The sequence below is a fragment of the Chiloscyllium plagiosum genome, unplaced genomic scaffold (genome assembly GCF_037043375.1).
Source record: "Chiloscyllium plagiosum isolate Xiang-an unplaced genomic scaffold, Cpla_swu_hap1 HiC_scaffold_37, whole genome shotgun sequence".
NCBI classification, from domain to species: Eukaryota; Metazoa; Chordata; class Chondrichthyes; order Orectolobiformes; family Hemiscylliidae; genus Chiloscyllium; species Chiloscyllium plagiosum.
In genome coordinates this window covers 51,854,196-51,876,468 of record NW_028270175.1, presented here as the reverse complement: position 1 = coordinate 51,876,468, position 22,273 = coordinate 51,854,196, and positions in this window count along the sequence as shown.

The following is a 22,273-nucleotide window of genomic DNA, read 5'->3' as shown; positions in this document are numbered from 1 at the left end:
ACTTTCAGGTCATTTCAATTTTCTTGCGGAACGTAATTTAATAATTTATCTTAATTTTGTCAACATCCCCCTTGTCCAAATTGATTTGCCTAATGTCCAATTCAGAATACTCTGGACATGGTTCTTTCCTTCCCTGTCAAAATGCTTTTGAGCATGTACTCATGACACACTCTGTGAGAGTTCTTTCTGTCTGGAGTCCCTATCCAGTAGTTCACCTCACTCCATTTCCTCTCTATTTGAGAAGCATCACTAAAACTTGCTATTCAATGTTCACCTATGACAAAGTAACATCGGATTAGCCAACATGTGTGACATGTCTGGGAAAATCCAACTAAATTCTTGCGTAGTCCAGGGCTGTAAAAATGCCTTTGTGTTATGGTCTGTGTTTTCCTCACTCGTCAATTACCTCCAATTAGTTGCCCATATGCTACCCCCAGCACCTCCTTTCTATACCAACTGGGAAACCAATTTGATGTATCTCTGACCAATTCTTATCTGCTTGAATATGTAACGGTTTCCATTTCCTCGTTAAAACACGACTTGTTAAGTAATGACACACGCAGGGAGGCAAATATACTCCTTCTCTACATGCTTTCATTTCAACGCTTTAAGATTTCATTTTTCTGCTGTAAATCAATAAGCTCAGCAGAGCTAAAGGTACTTGCATTTTTACTTATTTTCTCCTGTCGCACTTGCCTGATCAAACAAAGTCTCTGAGAAAGCTGTTTCAGCTTCCTTATCTGTGCCTTTTGATTTCTCCTACTTCAGCTTGTGATTCTGCTATCGCATTACTACACAATGAAGGAAGACTCCTGAATAAACGTTCTGAATTTCTTCAGTTACTTGCATCTTCACTGGCATTTCAATTTCAGTCGGCAGCACATCTACCGGTGAATCAAATATATCATTTGTGAGGAGAAACTGTATTCCTGGAACTTAGAGTTTGTCAAGGACCCCTACCACAAATTCTACATTAATCTCTTGACATTGTAGCCTCACTTTACATAACTGAGCACTTGTACTCTCACCATGAATTCCTGTTACCAATAACCTTTCCAGCAATACTTCTTCAGGAATACAAATCCGCTCATCCTCCAGCGTTGCAGACTGAGATGCTCTTGTGTCCCCTCTTATTGTAACCTCTTTGCCTGCTACTCCAGACCTATGTGAATAAACTTTACGTCTGTTTGTTTTTTTTTCAACTGATCTGGCATTTTCTCCCTAATCTACCCCTTTCTAGTTTCTAGTTGGAATTTCTGTCACCATGCCAACAAAACATCCAGTGTTATCTTCTTTTCCTACATCTGGCTTTCTCCAAGCCTACTAACATTGTGATTTCATTTGACTCACATTATTACAATTAAAGCACTGGAGCATTTTTCCTTCTTTGTACCAGTCAAGGGTTTTCCTTTTACCCTGTGGTAAGTTCTCCTTGCGATCTTCTCTGAGATCTATCCCTTTTCAAGTGAGGATTTGTTTTTTCACAAACTTCTATCCCTTATGTCCAACGAAATTGATTCTGGAAACCAAGCCCTGCTTTTTAGATGAACCCATAATAATCAGCCACTTCAGCTGCTAAACTTCCCGTTCTAACTCTCTGCGCTTCCGCATAGGTATGCCCTCCTTCCTCGCTAATGTTATCTTCAGCCATCGTCTCCACCTTTTTATGCTGACTTCCGTTTTTGAGTGTCAACTTCTAATGTTCAAATGCTCTCTCATTTTCTCTCACCTCTGCTGCGCTCTTTTGCCCTCTGTTCTGCTTGTATTCTTAACACAAACTGTTTCAATTTTCCTGCTCTTTTCTTTATCTTTTGCCTCTAACTCATGTCTCTATTTGCAATTCAATTATTAACGCCATAATAGATCCTAATGGCGTTTCCAGCATTTTAAACGTAGTGCTACTGTTGTAATTATGTCTCCATTCCACACAGAAGGAGGCAGCTCCACCCCAGATTGTCTTCTAATTCCTGCAGCTTCGCCATAATCACCTTTTGCAAAACTACCAAGTTCACACTGTCCACCACCAAAACAAAACTCTTGACGACTGCGAGAGCAATCGCTATCCCAATTTTTGACTACACAAACAAACCAACACGCGAAATAAAGAGATTAGCACAGAACACTGGCTGTTGAAAATCGCACAAACAGCCCCAGTCTCTTCTGGACTCGGCCAGACAAGTCAAAACGTTCTTAAGTAGGCAGCCTAGACTGTAACTTTGTAATTTGTGTCGGGAAGTGTACAGTTGAAAATTACCCAGAGCAGCTGGCTAGGTTGATAACCAGGTTTTAAAACAGACAAGCATGTATTCACAAAGTTGTGGAATGAAACACAAAGAGCAGAATGTCGAATATCTGCAGAACTCAATCTATCCAAACTCGACTTAATTATGCTGTTCCGAATGTACACAACAGTCCCAATAAACAAACCCGTGTAACACGGATCAAAAAAAAATGATCCGTGGTTTACAGAATTTACAGGTCAACGTTAGAATGGGAGAAGGCGACAGAGTCTCACAGGGTGTTTCCTCACAGCCCACAGTTGAACTGACTCGATCAAGAATTCTTCTATTAGGACAGACCACTCCACTATCATTACACACATGACTTCAAAAAGTTAAGCTTTGGCCTAAAGTCTCATCTGTTTATGTATAAATAGAAAGGCTTCCTAATACGCTTTCAGCTCTGTAACAAACTGGATTGTGACATGACCCTTCTGAAAAAATAAAACAAGTACAATGTATCCTTCCGAAAAGGAACAGCTTTTAGAAAAATGGACTAGTTTTCTGACAGCCCTCCAACTTCAGTGTGAACAGGGATGTGAAGAAATTCAAAAAGGGTTGTTTTCGTGGGAATGCTCATCCCCAGAAGCTTGTCGTGCTTGTGGTTTTTTTGCATTTATTCAAAGCTGTGTCCGTTAGATGTTGCACAGAAAAAAGCTGTTGAAGTACAGGTATGTAATTGAGGCTGAGACCACAACCAGATTAGACACAATCATAGTGAGGATGGAGAACGCTCAAAGTGAGTCATGACCCACTCCTGTTCCTCAGTCCAATTTCTCCTTGTTCCGTTCAGCCCCTGAAACATGCTACAGGCCACTTAGTCTAATAATCTGGTGCATAGAACCGGAGACCCATTCCGTGCATGAAAACGGTGTCATGCAGTTTGGTCTGGGTTTGGAAAATATTCTTGGGGAACGAAAGAGCAGATGCCACTGAGAAACAGTTTTTTTTTCCCCATTTGTCGGTCATGTTGTTGACCCAGATTCACTGAAAGTAGCTCACATACCTCACCCAGAGATGACTCACAGAATCCTATGGTCTCTCTGACTGCAACATCCAACAACAGACCATCCAGGAAAATAACTTCCTAATAACAGAATAAGAGAACATAGGAAACACGAGAAGGTCGTTCAGGCCCTCAAACCTGTCTTTCCGTTCCAGCAGATCATGGCTGATCTGCTCTTGACCTCAACTAATCGTTACTATCCAATCCCTTCAGCCCTCAAATCTCTGATGCGTCAAGTTCCCAATGTGCCCCCCTTCCAAATATCTCATAGAACATAGAACAATACAGCACAGAACAGGCCCTTTGGCCCACAATGTTGTGCCGAACATTTGTCCTTGCTTAAGCACCCATCCATGTACCTATCCAATTGCCGCTTAAAAGTCACCAATGATTCTGACTCTGCCACTCCCACAGGCAGCGCATTCCATGCCCCCACCACTCTCTGAGTAAAGAACCCACCCCTGACAGTCCCCCCCATACCTTCCACCATTCACCTTAAATTTATGTCTCCTTTAACACTCTGTTGTACCCGGGGAAAAAGTTTTTGACTGTCTACTCTATCTATTCCACTGATCATCTTATAAACCTCTATCAAGTCACTCCTCATCCTTCGCCGTTCCAATGCGAAAAGGCCTAGCACTCTCGACCTATCCTCGTACGACCTATTCTCCATTCCAGCAACATCCTGGTAAATCTTCTCTGCACCCTCTCCAAAGCATCCACATCTTTCCTAAAGTGAGGCGACCAGAACTGAACACAGTACTGCAAATGTGGCCTAACCAAGGTCCTGTACAGCTGCAACATCACTTCACGACTCTTGAATTCAATCCCTCTGCTAATGAGCGCTAATTCACCATAGGCCTTCTTACAAGCTCTATCCACCTGAGTTGCAATCTCCCGAGCTCAGTGATCAATCTCCCCAGTTCTCTGGAATAGAGAGGTCCCGACAATCACTCCCCTTGAAGTGCAGGAAACACTCCCCTGACATACACGTGACCTATTGACATCAACAAAAGATATGAACATAATGTAAGAGTGACTGGCACTGGTATCATGGCAGTATTTGACTGAACAAGACGCCAAAAAGCCTGAACAAAATGCAATTTAACAGGATTCAGTTGGAAATCCCTTCTGGTTGTGTCAATCAGAACACAATGTGACTGGTGGACATCAGTCTTCTCAGTCTATGATATCTCTATGAGCATTTCTCAGGATAGCTTCCTCGGTACAAACATCTTCAGCAGCTTCATCAATGCCTTTCCCTCCGACATAAGATCAATCGTTATGGTGTTGAGTTAGACCACACAATGTTCAGATCAATTTGTCAATTCCACGGGTACTAAAGTATAAACTGAGGACGACATTCAAATTTGTGGTGTTAACGTGGAGGTAATACTCATGTAAGTGTACCAGCTAACCATGCACATTTCCACATTAAAAAAGAGGAGATGGTTCAGCAGTTCAAGCTGGTTTGATAGGAATCATAGAAAGCTATTAAGTGCATCAATGCGATTGGATAGGAAGGGGCACAGCCCATTCACTCTCTCCTGCCTATTACACAAGAAGTGTTAAAAGAAAAAAACTGAAGTTATCGAATCCAAAGTAGACATGCAGGAAACTGGAAGAACTCAACAAGCCAGACAGCAACAGGAGTTGGAAAAGTCAACGCCTTGGGTATATTTTTTCTTCAGGACGAGGCTTAGACATTAGGGAAGCTGCAGATAAAGAGGCGGGGGAAGGATGGGGAGGCAGGATGGAGGGGTGGTGATAAGTGAACGCAGGAGGAGTATAAGCGTTGTTCATGGGAGGAATGAATCCGGTTAGTAGTTCGCAGAAGGGTTTATCAGAGGAATGGAAGGAAGGGGAGGCGCTGGGAACGGAGTTTGGGGATTTAAAGGGAGTTATTCGAAGTCGGAAGACTCAATTTGGAGTCCTCCGGGCTGCAGGCTGCACTGGCGGCAGGTGAGGTGTTGTTCCTCCAAAGTGCTTTTGTCGTTCACTGTGGTAATGGAGATCGTCAAAGATGGTCATGTTCAATAGGGATTGGGAGGGCGAATTGAAATATGTGGTGACTGGACGGTCAGGTCATCCCTTCGTGACCCAGCTGCGACGCTCAGCAAAACATTCCCTTAGTTTACGTTTGGTCTTCCAGATGGAGAGAAGACCACATCTTGAAAACCAGATGTGGCCATGAAATAGGATACCACCAACTGACACATTTTCCACACGCAGCTTTCCCTTTGGTAATCTTCGGTTTGTGCTAAATTCCCCACAAATAACGACACTCCAGGTATCCTATCCTACAACCGGATAGATACATAACCTTCTTGCACAAAATCTCCCTCACCTCCATCCAGGGCCTCCAACAGAACTTCCAGGTTCAGGCAAAGGAGCACCTCCCTCTCTTCCAACCTGTTTAACTGCATTCAGTGTTTCCGATCTGGTCTTTTCTCCATCACGGAGACTAAATATAAACTAAGGACACATTTCGCTGCGCATCACAGGTGGGCCCGCAGGACAGACCTCACCTTCTACTCACCACCAATTTCAAAACCCCCAACCACTCGCTCACCGATGTAAAAAGACCTGGCCTGCTCTCTTGCAACAGTGAGTCTGACCACAAATGGAGTTTAAGTTGCGCCTCACAAAACTTAGGTGGATAAAGGTGAAGCGCTTGATGTGGTGGATATGGAGTTCAGTAATGCTTTTGATAAGGTTCCCCAAGGTAGGGCATTGCACAAAATACAGATGCATGGGATTGTGGAGGATTTATTGGTTTATTTGGGGGAAATTGTCCAGCTGAAAGAAGACAGAGAATGGTGATTGATGGGAAATGTTCATTCTGGAGTTCAGCTACTAGTGGTGTACCACAAGGACCTGTTTTGGAACCAGTACTGTTGTCATTTTTGTAAATGACCTGAATGAGTGCATGGAAGGATGGGTTAGTTAAACTTGCTGATGACATGAAGGTGGATGGAGTTGTGGATATCGCTGAAGGATGTTACAGGTAACAGAGTGTCAGAGATAAACTGCAGAGCTTGTCTGGGAGGTGGAAAAGGGAGTTTAATGCTGAAAAGTGTGAGGTGATTCAGTTTGCAAGGAGCAAAGTATAAATTGTACGGTATTAAATGTAAGATTCGTGGTAATGTAGATGAGCAGTGAAAGCTCAGTGTCCCTGTATATCGATTGCTAAAAGTTGCCACGCAGGTTGGTGCAGTTGTTAAGAATGAAATCGTTGTCCGAAACTTCATTTGTAGAGGGATTGTGTTTTGGAACGACGAGGTCATGCTGAGCTTTACAAAATTCTGAGTGTTGTGTACACCACTGGTCACAGCACTATTGGAAGGATGTGAAAGCTTTTAGTGGGTTCAGAGGAGATTTACGAGGATGTTACTTGTTACGGAGGGAAGTTCTTAATAGTTAAAACGCAAAAGATTGTGGCTGTTTTCGTTAGATAGAAGAGGTTGAGAGGGAAAGTAATTGAGACAAACAAGATATTCAGAGGGGTAGATGGTGGGGGGGGGGGAGTGAGAGTGATTTCCTTGGATAGTGATAGCTCGCACGATGGGCATAGCATTAAATTGAGGAACGATGGATATAGGACAGATGTCAGGTGTAGTTTCTTTACTGAGAGAGTCGCATGGGCGTGTAACACGCTGCCTGCAATAGTGGTAAACTAGTCAAAACGATCACTGGATAGACATACGAATGAAAATGGAATAGTGTAGGTTTGAAGGGCTTCCGATTCGTTTCACAAATCGGAGCAACATCGAGGTCCGAAGGACTTGAACTGTACTGTAATGTTCAATGTTCTCACAGCTTACATTCCACCTTGGCAGTCTACAGTCTGGAGGACGCAACAATAAGTTATCCAATCTGAAATACTCTTCCCAACCATACCGCAACTCCCTTTCCAGTCTCACGTCCTGCCTTCCATTCCACCGAACCGCCCTATCTTCCAGCTGCCTTACCAGATTCACCCCTCACATCAACCGATCAAGTTGAATCCATGACGTGTGTTCACCTATTCCTACCTCAACATTCTACTGTTTTCGCCACCCGAATCATGTCTTCCCTGTTTAACTGCAGGTGCTCCTAAACCACCCTAAGTCCGGAAGAACGGTTTTACCTAAAATGTTGACTTCTCCACCTCCTGATGCTGCCTACCTTGCAGAGTCCTTCAATCCTCCTGTTTGTCTCCAGTTATAAAGGAAGTTGAGGAGTCCAGTGAATTCCGCAAGCTGGTTAGGAGGAAGCATGGATTGTCCAAACTGTCATTGAACGTCTTCCCTAGGACCAGGAGGAGCCACTTGAGACACTAACGCATTAACAGAAGAGGCCATTCAGCACCTCCATACTGAAACACAATAGCAGGGGGGTTGACATTGATGCACCGAGATGACAAACCAATGAATCAGAGACTGCACAGGCAGACTTCTCCACATTACTCCTCGTAGCTCTGTTGCTAATGGTACACACGTGTTACATTAATATAGTTTGATGACGGTAAGGAGGGACGAGGAATGTTTGTGCCAAGTCATAACGAGGCATCTTTTGTCTCGGAGAAGATAGGTCAGAGTTCTGTTTGGAAGTCAGCAGCGGTTGGGAATGGCTAACTCTTTCAGAGTGTGGTTGTTGACAGACTTGTGAAAAAAACATGACGCTTAGTGCAGGGACACACACCAACTGCGCATCGAGACAGTGAGAGTTCATTTAAAGCCTGAGCTCTTATTCGTCCAACATTGGGCTCCACGCAGCAAATATCTTACAGTCATAGAGTCCTAAAGAACGGAGACAAGTTCTTCAGTCCAAACTGGTCTTTGCCGACCAAAATGTACATCCACGCTAACCCCATTCTCCTGCACTTGGCCCACATTCTAAACATTTCCTTTCTATATATTTGTCCATATTGTCGCGAATTGCGCGAAAGCATGTGTTATATTTCACGCTATCAATGTTTTGTTTTGGAATTAACGGCTGTTGGTCCATAACACTCAAGTTTTAACATAATCACCTTTTATTCAGTTATAACGATCCAGACTAAACCCACGTTTCCTTCACGCTGTCCGCATGGGACCATCACCAAAGAGATTAATCTGGTGAAACTACTTTACATTGTCCCTCTGTGGCAAGAAGATCGCTCCTTTAAAAGATGGGAACATCTGTACACAGTGCCACATGTACTGTCATAACAAAACATTACAACGTCAGGAAGGCATATTCACCCTTATACTTTAATAATTTTGCCACGAAGGACAGCACGTCATTTAATGTGCAGATTATTTGCTGCCCTTTCTGAATTCTGTCAGTGAGTCATTATGAAGGCCAACCAGCTCATTTTCGCCAAGACGATGTCCGATCCTCTAACCTTCTAGTAAATACAAAATTAGGAACAGTCGTATATTTTGCCAAAGCATTTCTCCACCTTGCAAACCTCTCTGCTTCAAGCACAACCACATTAAAATTATCACCACAGTTGCCAATGAAGATGTTTGGAGATGCTGGGGAGGCCATGGTCTCGTGGTATTATTTCAAGGCTATTAATCTAGGAATGGAAATGTGTTGCTGGAAAAGCGCAGCAGGTCAGGCAGCATCTAGGGAACAGGAGAATCGACGTTTCGGGCATTAGCCCTTCTTCAGGAATGACGAAAGTTGGTCCAGCAGGCTAAGATAAAAGATAGGGAGGAGGGACTTGGGGGAGGGGCGTCGGAAATGTGATAGGTGGAAAGAGGTCAAGGTGAGGGTGATAGGTCAGACTGGGATGGGGGCGGAGAGGTCGGGAAGAAGATTGCAGGTTAGGAAGGCGGTGCTGAATTTGATGGATTTGACTGAGACAGGCTGGGGGGAGGGGAAATGAGGAAACTGGTGAAATCCGAGTTCATCCCAGCAACACATTTCCATCTCTGATCTCCAGCATCTGCAGACCTCACTTTTTCCTCAAAGATATTAATCTAGGAACCCTGGTAATGACCCAGGTTACGGATTCGAATCCCACTACGGCAAGTGGTGGAATTTGGATTCAATAAAATATCAAGAATGAAGAACCAAATTAATCTACGAAACCATTCTCGACTGTCATAAAAAAGACCTACCTGTCTGTCTAACGTCCTCCATGGAAAGTAATCTACCATCTTCACCTGGTTGGACTGACATGTGACTCCAACAGTGTGTTTGACTTTGGAATGCACGCTGACGTGGCCAAGCCAGCCACTAGGTTATACTACTCCACAACGAAATCTCAAAGAAATGAAACCACGTGTACCTAAGCACTGATTACTTGCAGTGTGTCAAGAAGGCAGCTCACAACATTTTCTCAGGAACAATGGGGAAAGGAAATTAAATGCTGGCACAGCATCCCGTGAATGAATAAAAGAAAATGATCACACTCAGGGATTAGAGGGACATACCTCATTTTAAATAATGACTTTGATGTATAACCTACATGGGCACGATATTCTGGAATATGGAAACAGGAGAAAAATAAGTTAGATTAATCGCGTTTTTCAGTTCCACTCTAACTGATTGTCAACAATCCCGATTTTTGATTTTTCTTCAATCTCTCTCTTTCTCTACCCATTCAACTCGCTCCTCCTCCACTTCATAACCGACGTCCCTGTGACCAGCGTCAATCACGCTATTCCCCAGCTGCGGTCAGTTCTGTACTATGGTCATTGGACTCAAAGTGCCACCTGTTTGTTTTTTAACTCGAGGCTGCCAATTTTGCTTAGATTCTCTGGCACTTGCTCGTGCTTTATTGTTTCTGATATCTAGCATTATTCTTTAATTCATTCAAAAGTAATGTTTTTATTATATGGGCTGCTAGCATCGCAGGCGTTTGTTGACCTCACTAAATGTCATTTACTGTGAAACCATTTCTACAGATAGGTCCACAGCCAAGCATATTTCTGTGGGTCTGAAATCAGTCTTAAGCTCGGCTAGGTAATAATGAAAGATTTATTTACCAAATGATAGAAGTGAAATGTATTGAAAAATAGAGAAAATGCTGCCAGTCTTATGGTTGATATTCGTGCAATTCGATTTTATTTCCAGTTGCTGCCATTTAATTTTACGTACTGATGTCATTTGTGATATGTTGTGAAACAGAGTCCTTAGTGCAATAACCTGGGCGTGTGAATTGCATCTCCAGTGATGTTACTACTTTGAAACAGTGTCTCTATCATCTTGGGACGATATGCAAACTTATCTTTCGTGCAATAGTCTGTCGTACAGAATGACATCTCCTGAGACATTACTACTTTGACACAGTGCCCCTATCAGCTGGGGAATACTGTGAAACAGTTCCTTCAGTGAAATATCATTCTCCGCTGAACTGCATGGCCAGCAACAGTCTGACTCCAACACAGTGCCCCTTTGATCTCTGGGAGGATATGAAACAGTGTCTTTCGTGTAACAACCTGTTCCCTTTGAATTACTCCTCCAACGATATTAAATTCTGACACAGTTTCCTTATTTTCTGTGGAAGAAGTGAAACAGTACCTTTCTATTAATAGCCTGGGACTCTCCATTACTTGTCCAGCGATATTAGTACTCCGACAGAGTGACGCTGCTTTCTGTGGGAGGATGCAAAACACTAAATTTAGTGTCATAACATTTCCCTCTAAATTACATCTCCAGCGACTTTACTACTCTAACACAGTGTCCTTGTTCCTGTGGGGATGGCAAAAAGTGCTTTTAGTGTCATAACCTTTCTCTTTTAATTCCGCTTCCAGTGACCTTACTAATCGAGCACAGTGTCTGTATCTTTTGTGAAAGGATGTGAACAGTGTTTTTAATGTAATTTCCTGTGCCTCTGTGTGGCATCTCCAACGAAATTACTACACTCAGACAGTGTCGCTATCATCCGTAGGTGGGTGTGGAGCAGTGCCTATCGGATAATAATCAGGGCCTCTGAAATTTTTGTTTGGAATGCGACCAGTCCTGTTCTCAGATGTTTGACAGGCGCAGCGGGGAGATGTGGGCCCTACGCAGATTTGTGCTTATAAATGTCGTTTGCAATTGGAACTGATGGAATTTTTTTCGATCTTTGCCAAAGAAAGACAATTAAATTGCAAAGAAGTTCACCATAGGCTTTTGGGATTAAGAAATTAATAGTGATGGAGAAACTTACCAAGAACACCAACAATAGCGAGAATGGGATCGTAGCCCAACTGAATAATCAGCAGTGCACCGAATATCCGATCTGATAATGTCGACCAAACTCAGGAAAGATAGAAAATAGCCGTGGATAAGCTCCTGTCTATTATTGCAGCATTCCAGTTTGCTGTTCTCAAATCTAGATCCACTTTAGTAACTCTCCAGTGTATTGTTTTCAGATTCTGATCCATTGTAGCAACATTCCAGTCTGCTGTTCTCAAATTTTGATCCATTGTTCCAACATACCAAGCTACTGTTCTCCGATTTTGATATATTGCTGAAGCATTCCAGACTATTCCCGGAGTCAGGCTTCTCTTCTTCCTGTATCTGTAGCTGCTGATCCCCGTTCGTGTCGGAGGTCATGCATCTACTGGTACAATGGGAGAAAAAATTTCAAGAACCCACTTACTTATAGGAAAGGTAAACCGTCCAGTGACAAAATTAGAATCCATGGCGACTGACATCAATCACAGTCACATTAGAAACACTTCTGATTAACTCCTTGCAACATGGTACATTTTATTGACAATAAGAACTGTACTGGATTGAATGTTGACATCGCTGTCAATTGGTCTCATCTTCCATTCCCATGTTCCCTCGTGACGTTAGTCAGGAGGGAGAATGATCAATGTTTCTTATCGCCGGCTAAATGATTCTGCTCTATTGTCGGTTTTCAATGCTTCAATTGTCTGAATTCTGACTCCGACACAGTGCCCCTGTGATCACTGGGAGGATATGAAACAGTGTCTTTCGTGTAACAACCTGTTCCCTTTGAATTACGCCTCCAACGACAAGATTATGCTGTCCTTGAACTTTTTTTTTTCAGAGAGGAACTAAACGCCCCAAACTTTCAAAATGTTTGAATGGTAAATAGGGGTCCGTTTGTTTAAACCTAATAGAAAATGCCGGAGTCAGAAAGCTTTCAACACCTTAAGGAAAGTTTTTACAATCAAGGGCATGGACACGTCTGCAGCTCGACAATTCATTTAAGTTTGGGAGTTCTTTGAGAGACAGTCAGTTGAAACTGGACGCTCACGCCTCCATCTGCGCTTCTGACTTCGCAACTGGTGCTCTTTATGTGCCATGTATATTCTTTGTGCAAAGGCGTTCGTTTATTGGGATTTTGCTCTTACTGTCGAACAACGTCATTACTTCCGGGTAGTCTGTCCTATTCTAAGAGGTTGTTCGCATATAATCTTTTTGATTCATTGTGTTTCATTCCGTATTCTTGGGAATTATTTGTTTGTTTAAACCTCGGTAGCCTGACCAGCTAATTCACTCCATGACTATACACTATACACTTACTTTCAACAAAAAGCAAAGTTACGGCAAGGGCTATCAGCTTAAAAATGTTTTCAGGCGTCGAGACTGGTCCATAATACATTGTGGGCTCTATGCAGGATTTAATAGTAGTGAGTGGTAGGTGTGAGTTTCTTTTATTTCGGGTGTTCATTTCGTTGAGTAAATATATCTTCTGATAGCAATGAATATTTCAGTCAGCAAGAACGTTCTGGACGTGGAAGCAATAACCTTGTGGGTTTTAGAAAATGATAATATGACCAAGCTTCTGGAATTAGGAGACAAGCTCATTTGAAGATAATTCCTAATGTGAGGACAAATGAGAGGTTTGCGGCAGTATCTCAACTTTTAAATTTGCTGTAAATCCATTCAGGATATGGAGAGATGGCTCAACGTCAAATGAAAATAGAGTCGCTTGAGCTGCATCCAGAAATGAATTCCGATTAAAATCAGAAGAGAAAGAAAGAAACGAATGGCTTTAGCACAGAAAAGAGTAAAACAGCAAATGGATTTAGTTGAAGAATAAGAAAACAAAACACCGAGAGCATTTAAGACAAAAATAAAACGTTCAATTATGTAACCTGAGGTGAGAACGTCAAGAAAGGTTTTGAGAATTTGTGGTAGGAGAACCGGATAAACTCTCATATCCAGGAATACAATTTGTCCTTGTGAATGATGGAGCTGATTCACCAGATGGAGTGCTGCCTACTGTGGTTGAGTAGCCAGTGGAGGCGCAGGGAACTGAAGCAAGGCAGGGCACTCATCATGGAATCTTTCCTGATTGTATTTTAACAAGGTCACAACGTCAGCATTTGAAACAGGATAGAGAGGCTTCAGATAAGGAAGCTGAAGTCGCATCAGCAGATACTTTGACCAGCTATTTGAGAGAAAACAGGAACAAATAGGTGACCATGTAAATATTTTAACTCAACTTAACTAACTGAGTTACATGAAAAAGATGAAAATTTAAAGCACTCGTATCAAAAAGCATATGCAGAGGGGGACACTGGGTGCATCCCTGGGTGTTTTCAATTGAAAGATCATGTCTTAATGAGGAAATGGAGACCATCACATATTCAACCTGATGAGAAATAGGCAACATTCATCACATCATCTTGCCAGTGGAGTATGGAAGGGAGGTGCTGGGAGTGGCCAATATGTAACTACTTGGAGGTCATTTAGGAGTGAGGAAAACACAGTCTAAAGTACAAAGACAGTTTGACTGGCCTGGATTACAAAAGGACGTAGTTGACGTTTGTCAGGCATGCCATACATGCCAGAGAATTGGAAAACCATGAGGGGTAATAAAACCTGCAACTTTCATACCGATTCCAGAATTTGATGAACCTTTTTCAATAGTCTTAATTGATTTTATGGGTCCCCTAACTCACACGAAAAGCTGGAATCACTTTTTCTTATCAATAATGTCTGTATTATTTGTTTTCTGGAGGGCATTCCAATTATGCACAATACAGCTGAAAGAATTATCGATGAATTACTCAAATTTGCAATTAGAAACGGACTACCAATAGAGAAACAGTCTGATCAAGGTTTGAACTTCACATCCCAAGTATTCAAGACCCTTATTGCCAGTTTAGGTATAAAACAACTCAAATCTGCTCCATACCATCCAGAATCTCATGGAGCGCTAGAAAGGTGTCCTCAAACATTAAAGACGATTTTGAGGCATATAGTCAAGACTATCCCGTGGATTGGGATAATGGAGTATAAAACTTGGCAAGTCATGTTGCACCTCCATAATACTTCGGTAAGTTTGCAAAGTGTTTCATTGAGTGGAGTTATAGACATCACAGTAGAACAACGATCTGGTTGCTTTCAAGCGGGTTCAATCGAAGTTTGTCAGATCGCTTCTTGGAAGGTAATGTAATATCCGAAAGGAGAAATTTTAGAAATTTGAATTATCTTCGCTGGGAGTCGGAAGCTGACGGGAGAACTGATAACAGCCCCGACAATTATGAGAGACTTCCATTGGGTGGGCAATCACAATATCTTATCCGGGACTTGAAGTGTCAAATACAATGTTAAAGGTGGAAGGGGACATGTTTATCACAGATGGGAGAGAATAGATTTTTTTTAACACAGAGGTTGATAGTTGTTGGAAGATGGACTTAGTTTCCAGGGGAGAGGTACAAGCAGATATGGTCTCAGTGTTTAAGCAGCATATCGGCAGACACTTGAACAGTCGTTGGCACGTGTGGACGTGAGCGGAGAGAGAAATGGGCAATGTGTAGGATCTTGAGATTAATTTGAACTGCACTATTGACGGCAAAAACACAATGGATTAAGTGCCTTGTATCTGTACTGTTATCTTGTGTGTTCTGGAAGACTGAAGGGTCGAGTTGTGAGTTATAAAGTACCGGAGTGGATACTTGTCATAAGTAATACATCAAATTATTAACAAATGGAGGGAGACTGATGGACAGAGTCACCAGACACATTAAAGGACAGGGAGTGCAGTGACAGAGGGAAAACAGAGAGAGGGAGGTGGAGAGAGAGAGGAGAGACAGAGAGATTGAGAGTCAAGCAGCAACATACATGAAGAGAAGAGAAGACCGACATGCAAGTATTTTGCTGTCACAGGAAAGGCTGAGAATGAATAAGGCTGAGACTGGGAAAAATCATACAATGATGTAAGAGGACAGTATTGCAAGAATTGGAAAGGCATGTTACGTGTGATAGAGGGGCAGAGTTTCAATAACGATGTAGCAAGGTCGTGCTATAGGAGTAGCCTCAGTTCCAATAGGGAGGGGTTTCCGGGAGATAAACTCGATCACATTCCAGAAACCATGATATAATTCTAAGGCAAGATTGTCCCTCACTGCTGATATTACTTCCAAGCCTACTCGCAACGCCACTTCCAGCTCTGATGTTCCTGCCCCCATTAGGCACTTCCACCCTCAGTGAAATCAATCAATGCAGCCACCGTTGAAGATACCACGAAAGTCATGTGTAAGGAAACTTCCATTCCCTAGGATGCCACACTCACACCGCAGATTTTAACTCGCAATTTGCCCGCTCAAGGATTTTACCGCCTCATACTTGCCACTCAAAAAGGCAGTACTCCAGTTGTTGACTGAGGTGATATTAGATTAGATTAGATTAGATTAGATTACAGTGTGGAAACAGGCCCTTCGGCCCAACAAGTCCACACCGACCCGCCGAAGCGAAACCCACCCACACCCCTACATTTACCCCTTACCTAACACTACGGGCAATTTAGTATGGCCAATTAACCTAACCTGCACATCTTTGGACTGTGGGAGGAAACCGGAGCACCCGGAGGAAACCCACGCCGACACGGGGAGAACGTGCAAACTCCACACAGTCAGTCGCCTGAGTCGGGAATTGAACCCGGGTCTCTGGCGCTGCGAGGCAGCAGTGCTAACCACTGTGCCACCGTGCCGCCATATGTAAACTCACTTGCACATTGAGGCTTATTCTGTCTTGGACATTGTTCCAGTGTTGTCGTCAGCATATTTGGGCCAGGGGCAAGCCTATAGTCGCTCTAAACAGGCAGAAGCTATTACTAATATTACAATGCATTTTCATGGACATTTCAGAATGTTATTGAGCTCTTTCCGAATTGTCGCTGTGTTACAGTGGAAAGGAAAGTGTTGGTACATATGCCGAGGTGCTGTATCATGGCAGATGCACGTTCTGTTATCATTTGGTGATCTGAGCCAGAGGTATAAATCTCAATGTTTTCAATTCGCACATACATATTATAAACAACCAAGTAGCCAATGAAACCATGAAAGTACCACATATACTAATGTGCAAAATAATGGATCTCCTACCCTTTAGGATTGCTAGGTCTTTGTGATTCTCTTCAATGGTGCCGTCCTGGTGTCCATGGCATTCTCTAGTAGTCACTACATTGCGACTGACTGTCAGACTATTGAGCAGCAAAACAAGAACGGACGGGAGAAATGAAACATGATAATGCGGTCCATGATGCGTCACCATCAAACCTGAGTTTCAAACAGCATTTCCAGGAAACAATACTATTCATAAATCGAGCTCCCTGTCTAAAGCTTCGGGGAAGAGGTTCAAACAGCCCAGCACGATCAATGTTGTGCGAATCAAATTCGCTGCTTTCTTATTTTCAGTGTAGTGCATTGGTTTAAACGTTTCACAGCAAATTGCCAGGAAAATAAATCAGAGGAGATTTCTATGATGGTGGATGACATTTTTCTCTCTATTTCTGTCCAATTTACTTTGATAAAAAATGCATATCATTTATTTACTCAGTCCCATAATTTAATTAAAACCAATGCATGGGATCCAATCAGAATATCCAATGGTACAAGTTCGGATCTGTCACCAGTTTGAAAGCTGGTGAAGTCTGACGGCAAAAGATTCCTTTCAACATGTTTATGGGCGGCACGGTAGCACAGTGGTTAGCACTGCTGCTTCACAGCGCCAGAGACCCGGGTTCAATTCCCGCCTTAGGCGACTCTCTGTGTGGAGTTTGCACATTCTCCCCGTGTCTGCGTGGGTTTCCTCCGGGTGCTCCGGTTTTCTCCCACAATCCAAAAATGTGCAGGGGTTAGGTGAATTGGCCATGCTAAATTACCCGTAGTGTTAGGTGAAGGGGTAAATGTAGGAGAATGGGTCTGGGTGGGTTACGCTTCGGCGGGTCGGTGTGGACTTGTTGGGCCGAAGGGCCTGTTTCCACACTGTATGTAATCTAATCTAATGTTAAGTAGAGCGAGACACTGTGCTCTGCGAAGACAGAATTAATGAGAAATGTGGGAATTTAATTAATATTTTCTAAGAAGTGTAAAAATAACGTTTGAAACTCCACAACTAACCTCATAAAGAAGCAGCGCTCAGAAAGCTAGTGCTTCCAACTAAATCTGTTGAACTATAACTTGGTGTTGTGTGATTTTTAACTTTGAAACTCACATTGGGTTTCTAAAGAGAGCAAGGGTTACGAAACTCAAATGAAGACAGCTTGACGAAATTAGGTAGTTCGAAATAAGTGAAGCAAAAATGGAAGTGTTCCATTAATAGTTCACGCATTGTAAGTATAACATGTAGTATTTTATCACTCACCCACAACTGCATCAGGTCAGTTTACAATGAGGCACATTGCAGGAATCACACTTGGTCCGTCCTGAACATCACTTTCCCCTGTCTTGACATCTCCATTTCTATCTCAGGTGCAATCTCCAGGTGGATGAGTGCTAGAAAACCAAAGACTCTCATCGCTACCTGAACGATACCTTTTCCCCGCCAATAACCGGCAAGAGTCCACAGCATTCAAGCAATTCTTCAGCCTATACCTCATCTGCTTGGATGAGGAGTCATTCCACTATCAAGCATCATAGATGTCCACCCATTTTGATCAACGTGTTTCTCTGCCCTGTCATCTAGAGAGCCCTCGAGCGCACGTCCTCCATTCCCCACTGCACTGCTCTCAAAACCCATTTTACACACAGTAAAGATACGTTCACCCTTGTGTTCGCCCAATGGCTGACCAGTCTCTGTATTCAACCGATCATCCTTAAACTCTTCTGACAACTCTAATTAGACCTTAACACCAAAAATACCTTGCTCTCCCCATTCCTCCTGGGTACGTCAAGTATCGTTCCATTCCTCCTGAGCCCAAAGGTACATTCCCATACGGCTGTCAGGCATGCAAAACTTGTTGGCACATCACCAATCACTCACCTCCATCCTGGGCCCCAAACAGTCTTCCCAGGTCAGACTGATGTTCACCTGCCCTCATCCAAACTAGTTTAATGTATCTAGTGGTCCCGATGAGGTCTACTGGCCATCGGTCAGAGTAAGCGTAAACTGAGGCAACGTTTCACTAAGCATCTCAGACTGGCCTGCAGGAGCCGTCCTGACTGCCGAGTCGTTATCTGTTGTAATTCCCCTTCTGACTCCTCTTCCAATGTGGCCATCCTTAGCTTCCTCCTTTGCCACAGCGAATCTGAATGCAGGTTCTGGGAAAGGGCACCTCATCCTCTGCTTGTGGATAATATAGCCGGGACACGCCGCATTGAATTCTCTAATTTCAAATACCTTTCTTTCCTTTTCCCCAGCACCATTTCCAAACCCGCCCCTCCCTCTCTTCCATTTCTCTAATCAAGCATTTCTTGCAGGAACAAATGCATTGTTCCCATCAACCAACCAGGCCTTCCACTCTATTTAATTTTACCTGTCCTGAACACACCATACTGCCATTCTCAACTGCTACCCCGCTTAATCTGCAGATCCACTTGCACCCATTCCCAGGACTGAAAGAAGGTTATACCCGAAACTTTGATATCTTCACCTTCAAATGCTGCCTGACTTGCCTTGTTTTCCAAGCCTCTTGCTTGTCTGCCTTAGGTTTCAGCATCTGCAGTTTTTGTCTCTTATGATGTCACACGTCGGCCGACTGATTTCCTCCACTAAATGAGACAGGGAGAAAATTTACCATTATGCTAGTTTTTTAATCATTGAATTCAAATTTATCTGCTGTGAATGTATTAGCATCTATGTACGCATAGAGACGCTTAGATTATGATGTCTTTGGTGCTACAACAATTCCGACACATTTGCTTATATTTCAATGCAATGAAAGCTCAATGGCCTGGTGGCTAAGTTGTTAGCACTGCTACCTCATAGCGCTGGAGAACCACGTCCAGTTGCAGCCTCGGTCGACAGCACGTTTGCACGTTCTTTCTATGTGTGAGCGTTTTTCATCCCACATTAAAATACGTGCACGTCAGGTGAATTGTCCAAGCAAAATTGTCTATCATGTTCAGGGATGTGCAATTTAGGTGTATTCGTCAGGCGACATGCAGAGTAATCGGACAGGGCGATGGATCGGAATGGGAGACTCTTCGAAAGCTCTGTGTGGACTTGTTAGGCCAAGTGGTCTGTTTCCACACTGTAGGGAATCCATTTTTTAAAAAATGGAGAGAAGAATTCTCCTCGTCTGTGAGTGCGTTTACTCCAGGAGTTCCAGTTTCCTTTTTAATCGAAAATTATGATGGTTAGTTGAATTGGAGATGATAAATTGCACATAGTGTTCAAGGGTACGTCGGTTAGGTTCAAAAGTCAGGAGTAAATCTAGAGTAATAGAGTAGGGAACTGGTTACTCTTCAGAAGGTCGGTGTGGACGTTTTGGCAAATTGGCCTGTTTCCACACTGTCGGCAATCTGTGAAGGTTAAACTGCAGCAGTGACAGTAAGTGGTCCAAGAGCCATATCAATCATTAATCCCTATGGCCTTTGATTTTTGTAACATCAAAGCGAACGGTGCAAATCAACTTTAATAATTCCACACGGCCGATTTCTATAGAATTAAATTACATTCCAGCCCATCAGACATGTGCTTTTCCGGTTTCCGTGGGAAAGGCCTTTCTATGCTCAGTTTCAAAATACTAGGTTATGAAGAATTCATTCGACATTGGACACAACTGCCGTTCAGAATTTCGGAATGGTGACATGTTTATGGAAGAGACTGTCATAGTGAAAGGAACACAGTTGCAGCAAGTGAGGCCAACTTGCAATATCGCTCACTAAGTAGAATTCTGTCAAGAAACAAAAATTCAGCTCCTCCCGTGAATTATTGTGCATGGTCTGTTAGTTTCACAGCTTCTACCATCCATCTCAATACATTTTCATCTCTTTCTATCCCTTTAATTTATTCCCCATCCTTTGCTGTCACTCTCTCTCAGACACTTCCAATTGCCATTTATGCGTCTCCATCTCAAATCTTCAAAACACAGTCTCCTTTCAAACCCACAGTTACTTCCTCCTGTGTCTTTCTTCACTCTGTCTGTGTAATCTCTTCATCCTTTGATCTCTCTAAATCTGTTACCGATCATGCTCACTCCAGTCATATCCACACCTGTTCTGACTTCTTTCCGATCGATTTCTGTGCCTGCATGTGCTCGACCTTATTCTCTTTCTATCTTTCATTAATATCTGATCTTTGTTTCCCCTTATTTAAAGTCTTACGACAATATGTTTTAGGCTCAGTTATGCACTATATTATACAACATCAGATTGATGGTCAATATTGTTAAATCCAAGAAAACAAAAGCCTCAGAGTAGGGTGAGACGGTTTCCAGCTTGCTCTGCATAATATTGGGATTGGAAAACACAGTTTTCTTCCTGAAATTATTTATATCAAACGATTTTTTTTGGTACAGTGGCTCAATGGTTAACACTGCTTCACTGTGCAGACACGTCGGTTCAATTTCATCCTCAGGCGACCACGTGAAGTTTGTACATTCTCCCTGTGTCTGCATGGATTTCCTCTGAGAGCTCCAATTTCCTCCCACAGTACAAAGATGTGCATAGAACCTGGTTTACACGTGGCAAATAGTCTATAATATCCAGGGTTGTGCAGTGTTGATGTGTGAGACATGTGAAATGCGGGGCTACAGTGAAAGCGAGGTTGGACATTCTTTGGATGATTGGTGTGGATCCATGGACCTAACTGCCTGCTTCCACTCGAAAGGTAATTGATCATTCTTATTCTGATCGCCAGGCTAACAAGTAAAAAGTAGAAAGAAATGATGACTCTCCGCTCCCTGACTCTTTTCCAGAAGCCTTTTCTCAACACAAACACTCAAGCAAAATCACATTTCGTCAACCCTTAGAACATACAACCAAAAATACGTAAGTTGCTCATTTATCCCTTAGAGCCTGCTTGCTATTCAATAATTTCATAAATCACACACTTTTATCCTCATATCGACATTCCTGAATATATCTGAATATCCCGGCTTTTCTTTCACTTCATTTTTCATCAAGAAACTAGCTCTGCCTTCATGATTTCATTTTATTTTAAAAAATCATTTATTCACCTGTGATGCCCAGAATTCTGAAGACTCAAAACCAACCCCGAGAGAACAAAAACTACCACATTTTTGAAAAAAAATGCCACCTTTTGTTAAACTTGGACGAAATGCTAGAAATTAACAAAGTAAAACTCGTTGCGGATACAACGCAATCTAAAGCAATGTAACATTGTGGACAGAGTAAGTCACTATGCTCAATTGTTAAGGACAACACGGAGTTGTGAAATAAATCAATTAGAACTGCTAATAAGAACATACAGAACTCACAGCGATGTTCAACATTAGGAATTTAGAAAGGATCTTACCAGTGACCCGAACAGCTGCTAGAATCGGGTAGTGACGGCGCTCTATCTTACCAATTACTACATGTTCCATTTCTTGGGTAAGCAGCTGTTTTACTTGTCTAGTAGTGATAGTTCAACAAGATCCTCTGAACTGATCCATTCAAGTGGGCCCTGGAATACAATTGAAATACATCCTCACTATCATGGCTGTGTATCTCATCGTTGGTATTCGTTGCACTTACTTGAGCAAAAACATTACATCAGCTGATATGATTCCGTTTTCAAAAATATGTTATAACTGCTCAAGAAATAAAAACAGAAGTTGATGTCAAAACTTCCCGAACAATACGCACATAGCGTTAAGGAGTGGTCCCTCAACCATGAAGCTTCATGGTCTCTCCTTATGTCATTGACGTTTCTG